The following is a 7,014-nucleotide window of genomic DNA, read 5'->3' on the forward strand; positions in this document are numbered from 1 at the left end:
ATCAAGAAAGGCACATACTCTAGTTGTGGTTAAGCAGAATTTGCAAACTGCCATGCAGTGAAAGTATCACACTCACTTCACCAATCTGCATTTCAGTATGGGTCAGCACTTAGTTCTCTCAGAATGCTCTTCTGATAATTCTGACAGAGCAGGAGACCACAGAATTCAGTTTAATTTGTGTAGGGACTTAAACCCAAGGCAGGATTATAGATGAGGTTTGGGGAAGAATACCTCAGGGAGATTTATTGATGCCCCAGATATATACTTCCTTTGCTGGCTTTGATGTGTCTGCTCTACCTACTGTTAAAAAGGGTACAGAGGTTTCCCTCTAAATGCTGAGCTGCTTTAAATCAAAACCAGTTTAAGCCACAGATGTATGTAAGCAATCAAAACTTGATCATTCTAGACTGGCTACGATAGGCTAGATCATTAGTGAGATTGGCTGGAAGAGCATGTCAGTTTCTGTGATGTCCAGAAAACTGTTGTGTACAAAACTTACGTATAAGCCTCCCCTTCTATCCCAGGCTGCTTTATCTTTTTTTTTTTACATGAGATAAATCAAGTCATAGAGAACTGGATGTGACTAAGTGACCTATACGTGTCATTACATAAAGATCACAGCTCCACAGCAACGACTGGAAACCTAGCTGAGAGTTCTGGCCCTGAAATAGAAACATTTCACACCAGCCACAGATACCTAAGATGGAGAAAGTGTAATTAGAAGATTAGAAGCTCCTTCAAGAAATCACCCATTTTGCCACCCTTTTTATTTTGCATGAAGGGACGGGTTAGTGCTTTGAGCATCAGGCTTGGAACTGTGAAACTTGTTAAGAGAGATAGCTTAGTATCTGTAAAAAGAAAAGGAGTACTTGTGGCACCTTAAAGGCTAACCAATTTATCTGAGCATAAGTTTTCATGAGCTACAGCTCACTTCATCGAATGCATACTGTGGAAAATACAGAAGATGTTTTTATACACACAGACCATGAAAAAATGGGTGTTTATCACTACAAAAGGTTTTCTCTCCCCCCCACCCCACTCTCCTGCTGGTTAGTCTCTCAGGTGCCACAAGTACCAGCAGCAGAGTGGGGTGGGGGGAGAGAAAACCTTTTGTAGTGATAAACACCCATTTTTTCATGGTCTGTGTGTATAAAAACGTCTTCTGTATTTTCCACAGTATGCATCCGATGAAGTGAGCTGTTGCTCACGAAAGCTTATGCTCAAATAAATTGGTTAGTCGCTAAGGTGCCACAAGTCCTCCTTTTCTTTTTGCGAATACAGACTAACACGGCTGCTACTCTGAAACTTAGTATCTGTACATACATTTGTGCATGCACATTATTATACTGTCTGAGCCCTGCCAGGACAGATAGGATGTCAGTGTGGTAAGTGTGTGTGGGGGCACCAGAGCGCAAGGGAAGTGAGAAGGGTGTGAATTGTGTGGGCGAATTGTTCTCTCCCACCAGGTAATTGGTGAGTTCATAGCCTGGGCTCAGAGGGAAATGGGTTAGAATAGTGCTGGTCTAGCACTGACAGGGGAAGATGCAAGCTGTTTTTTAACAGGATGAGGTTAACTCTTCACTTCATGGAAATGCTTCAGCTCTTTCTGGAAGGCCTCCCTTTCACCTAAACTTGATTACATGTCCTTCTGCTTTTTAATTAAGATGTTAGGTGAAATAAATAAGCTGGCGGGAGGGAGAGGGAGGAGTGAGTTTCTCTTCAGACTGTTTCTCTTTGAAAGAAAGAACACAGAAACTGTTTGGCATCAGGCTTTGACCTCCATGTGCTTCCACAGAACAGGCATAGGTGTGGGACACCACATAAAGAACTGGATGGCAGTGCCACCGTACGTCTAAGAAAAAAAGAAAAAGGAAGAGCCAAATACTGCAACTGTGGCCTCCGGAGAAAATCATGGCGAAGTCTATGCATTGGATTTGGGGTGAAGATCCTTAGGCCTGGTCTACACTACACGGTTAGGTTGACACCAGGCAGCTTATGTCGACCTAGCTGCGGATGTGTCTTCACTGAAATTTGGCTCCTGCCAATGTATGCACCCCCCGCTATGCTGATCTAAGAACACCACCTCCCAGAGTGGTGCAGGGTCATGGTTACTGTAGTTAGATCAACACAGTGATAGTGCAGACACCGCGTTACTTAGGCTGACTGTAACTGGCCTCTAGGAGCGGTTCCAAAATGCCTCAAACTGACCTCTTTGGTCACTATTGGGAACTCTGCTGCCCAAGGGTCAGGTAGACAGGAACCCCCTTCTCTCCTCTAAAGCCCCATGAATTTTTGACATTCCTTTTCCTTGTTGCCCGGCTTGGCGAGCACACTTAACAGCTCTCCAATACTGAGTATAATGGCCCAGCTGACCATGCTGGCTACACGCTGCTGACACGCTCCTGCCTGGACTAGACAGATGCTGGATCTTCTAGGCCTGTGGGGAGAAGAGGCTGTGCAGGCAGAGCTTTGAGCCAGCCATCAACATGTGGACATCTAGGAGCAGATTGCTCAGGGGATGCAAGAGAAGGGCGACAGAAGGGGTGAGCAGCAGTGCCACATGAAAGCCAAGGACCTGCAGCAGGCATACGAGAAGGCCAGGTAGGCCAACAACCGATCTGGTGCTGAGCTGCAGACGTGCATTACGAAGAGCTGCATGCCATCTTTGGCAGAGACTCCACCACAATCCTCAAGAGCCCAAGTCATAGGCCCAGGCTGTGAACAGCGAGGAGGAGGAGATGGACAAGGAAGAGGAGGAGTATGGGGAGGGCAGATGACCAAGGGATCCAGCTACGCACTGAGTCAGGACCTGTTTTTCACTCCACTGCAGTGCAACCAGTCCCAACAGTCGAACACAGGCAAGCCTGATGCAGGGAAAGAAACCCCTGGTAAGTATGTCATTTACTTTGAATGACAGGGATGGCACCCCCAAAATAGCAGGACATCTTCTGATTAACTTATTTTTACTTGTGCTAGAAGAGGCAGTGGAACAACCAAGAGAGGTAAGTTGCTATCTGCTTGTCATTCACCTCTAGAGTTAGGCAGTGGGGGCTACGGGGGAGCAGTTTATGTGCCCTGGGATGTCCCATGAACCTTCCGCAGAGATCTTCATGTAACTCTCATGGGGAGGGTACTCTTCAATCCTCTGCCGAAGATTTCTAGGGAGGGCTGCCCTATTTCTTCCGCCATGGTAGCACACATTGCCATGCCACTCAGCTATTACTTCAGCCGGCATTATTGCAGTACACAGGCTAGCAGCAAATGGGCCTGGGCAGCATCGGGATTCCAGTAGCAGCTGTACTCTCTGCCTGTTACCCTCAGGAATAGATGATAGCTAAAATCACCATTGCCTGTGGAAAATTGTGTCAGTATTCAGTTTCATTGCCCTATACAACTAGAATCACGCAAGCGAACAATTCCCTCTTCATTTCCCCAACCCCCAGAGGGCTGGTGCTGTGCTCTATCAACCCCAAGCAGAAATGAGAATGTAGTGCTTACAACTTTGGGGGAGCAAGGGTAGTAAGCTCATCATCTTAAGTTTTGATTTCAATCATGAATACACTGAAAATGGTATCTCTGCATGCCGTATCTGTAGCTGCTACCAGTGTGACCTTCAGGGTAAGAAACCAGGTAAGTAGGAAAAAGAAGAGAACTCAGGATGACATGTTCCAGGAGATCCTGTAAGCCAGTGCTGTATCTGAGAACAAGCACAGAGCCTAGAGGATCACCCTTGAAGACATCATGGAGAAGGAGAGAGTGGAGAGGAGGGTGCAGGAAAAGGAGAGGGACGTGGAGCAGGAAATGCTTGTGCTTCTCAGACAACAAACAGAGCTGCTGCAGACTCTAGTGAACCTGCAGGTTCAACAATCCCATGCTCGCCTCCTTCTGCAGCCCACAGAGAACTCAATATCAGGACCTCTCTATGCTCCATCTCCACATTCCACATGGCATCAGGGGTCAGTGCATTACCTCAACTACTCCACCTGGGGGGAATTAAAGAAAATCACAGCTTCACGTACACTGACCTGTGAAAGCCACAGTTGGTGTGTGTGTACCTGAAATGGAAATTACTGTTCTTTCCCCTTCATAAGTTTTTTCCTTAATTTATTAAGTTTTAAATGTTTTTTTAAAATTGCCCAGTTCATGTTACAAATAAAATTAATCTTTACTCGTTCACAACGTATGCTGGCTGGTGCTGAGCAGGACAGCGACCAATTTTCTATTATTGCACTGTGTCACACAACTCATAACATCATTCACAAACAATATGAATAGGTGCATTGACAATGTTATATTCCTAAATACACAGCAATCACTACAAGATTCATAATGGGCCGAAAAAGAGCAAGGCAGGCAGATCACACTACAGCAACATATACTATTCTGTCTCACTATTAAAATGTTCTTTGAAAGCCTCCCTGAACTGTATAGCTCTGCATTGAGCCTTGTATCTGTTCAAATTCAGAAGAGAGCCACTCCACCTCCGTCCTCCACCCCAGCAGAAACTTTTCTCCCTTTGCTTCAGAAATATGCAGGCTACAGCAGGCCACTATAACCATTGGGATATTTTTCCCACTGAGCTCCAATCTTGTAAGTAAACACCACCAGTGACCGGTCAAATGACCAGAGGCACATTCATAGATATTAAGGTCAGAAGGGACCATTATGATTATCTAGTCTGACCTCCCGCAAAATGCAAGCCACAGAATCTCACCCACCCACTCCTGCGATAAACCTCTCACCTATGTCTGAGTTACTCAAGTCCTCAAATCATGGTTTAAAGACATTCAACTGTCATTCTGCACCTGCTCAGCCTGTAGCTGAAACACACCTTGGTGCTGTCAAGGAGGCTGGTGTATGGCTTCATGAGCCCTGGGAAAAAGGGGTAGGTGAGGTTGACTAGGATCACTATTGGCATTTCAACATTCCCAATGGTAATTCATCCATCAGGAAAGAAAGTCCCTACTTGCAGCTTTATCAACAGTTCTGTGTTCTTAAAGATGCCAGTGCTATGCACCTTCCCTGACCAGCCCACACTGATGTCAATAAACTATCTCCGCCAGCACTTGCATAACTACAGAAAAGTATCAGAGTAACAGCCGTGTTAGTCTGTATTCGCAAAAAGAAAAGGAGTACTTGTGGCACCTTAGAGACTAACCAATTTATTTTAGCATGAGCTTTCGTGAGCTACAGCTCACTTCATCAGATACATACCGTGGAAACTGCAGCAGACTTTATATATACACAGAGAATATGAAACAATACCTCCTCCCACCCCACTGTCCTGCTGGGGTGGGAGGAGGTATTGTTTCATATTCTCTGTGTATATATAAAGTCTGCTGCAGTTTCCACGGTATGTATCTGATGAAGTGAGCTGTAGCTCACGAAAGCTCATGCTAAAATAAATTGGTTAGTCTCTAAGGTGCCACAAGTACTCCTTTTCTTTTTACAGAAAAGTAGTCATTTCTGTTCATGTACTCTGTGGCAAGGTGGTCTGGTGTTACAGTAGGGATTGGCGTGACATCTATCAACCCACCACAGTTCGTGAACCTCATTGCTGCAAAACCATCCACTATGTCCTCCTGCACATTCCCGAGAGTAACTGTGCTGTGCATCAGGAGGTGATTAATGGCCCTGCACTCTTGCATGACAACAGTAGATTTCCTGACTCCAACCTGATTCCTGACTGGCAGCAATCTGGCATTACAAGTTTCCACAGTGCAATGGCCACTCGCTTCTCAACTGCCAGTGCAGCTCTCATTTTGGTGTCCTGGTGTTGGAGGCAAGTTCGGCACTCAGATCCAGGAATATGGCCTTGAGCATCCAAAAGTTCTGCAGCCACTGCTCTTCAACCCACACCTGCATGATGATGCTATCCCACCAGTCAGTGCTTGTGTCTCAGGCCCAGAACTGTCGCTCCACCATCTGCAGCTGCTCCATGAATGCCAACAATGACCTTGAATTGTTTTTTTATCCCACAGCAATCTAGCCTCCAAGAAATCATCATGTTCCCCCCGGCATCTCTTGTGGCTCTGCAAATACTGCAGGATCCTGTGCTTGCAATGCTCATGACAACAATGCAGAGCTGTGCAGGGTCCATGCTTCGGTCAGAGATGGTGGACAGCGAGGAGGGATACATGGGTCTCTGGGATTTTGAGACGAAATGATGGGATGGAAAACACTGCATAATGGGAACTTGACTCCATGCTCCCAGTCACTCCTGTGTAACTCATTTCAGCCCCATTAGGCATTGCAAGAACTTCCCAGAAGAACCCTGCACTAAATGGCAGTGAGTTGCACAGTGGGATACCCACCCATGGTGCACTGCACTCTGCATCAATACAAGTGCTTCTGGTAAGGACACACACCATCGACGCAAGTGCACACACAAGTGATATAACAACTGCGGCAGCAGTATGCGGACGTAACTTAGGTTGACATGATTTTGTAGTGCAGATATGCCTTTAGTACAACTTCAGGTAAATAGAAACCACAGGCAATTGCAAAGTCAGTTCTACTCTGCGAGACAAAATGGCATATATAATCTTAAGGGCTTAACAGCTATTAGCTCTCACTCTCCTCTTCTCTTCCCCCAGTCCATCATGCCCTCACACAGCCATCATTAGAAAGTTTCAATTTTGTCATGCTTTAGTGCTGCCCAATGATCATGTGACTACATGACAGTGTACCAGGTATAGTTGTGGAACTCTATGATCACGAACTCTGGCAGAGTGATTTTAAAGAAACATTTTCAAAGCAGAAGGACAGAAGGGTGCATGCAGGTGCATCAAAAGGATTAAATTAATGCAAAACAGAGTTGTCATACCTCTCCCCCTCATCACCCCACCCAGAGTAATAGCATAACAGCAAGGCCCACTGATTCAATGACTTGTAGGATCAGGCAGTTCAGTCATGTTTCTGCTTAAGACTTTGAGGCTTTACTCAGGAAGAAAATCATATGGAAAAAGTGTTTCTCTTCCTAGCAAGGAATGTATTGTACTCATGAAAGATACA

Source organism: Eretmochelys imbricata, chromosome 12, assembly GCF_965152235.1.
Source record: "Eretmochelys imbricata isolate rEreImb1 chromosome 12, rEreImb1.hap1, whole genome shotgun sequence".
NCBI classification, from domain to species: Eukaryota; Metazoa; Chordata; order Testudines; family Cheloniidae; genus Eretmochelys; species Eretmochelys imbricata.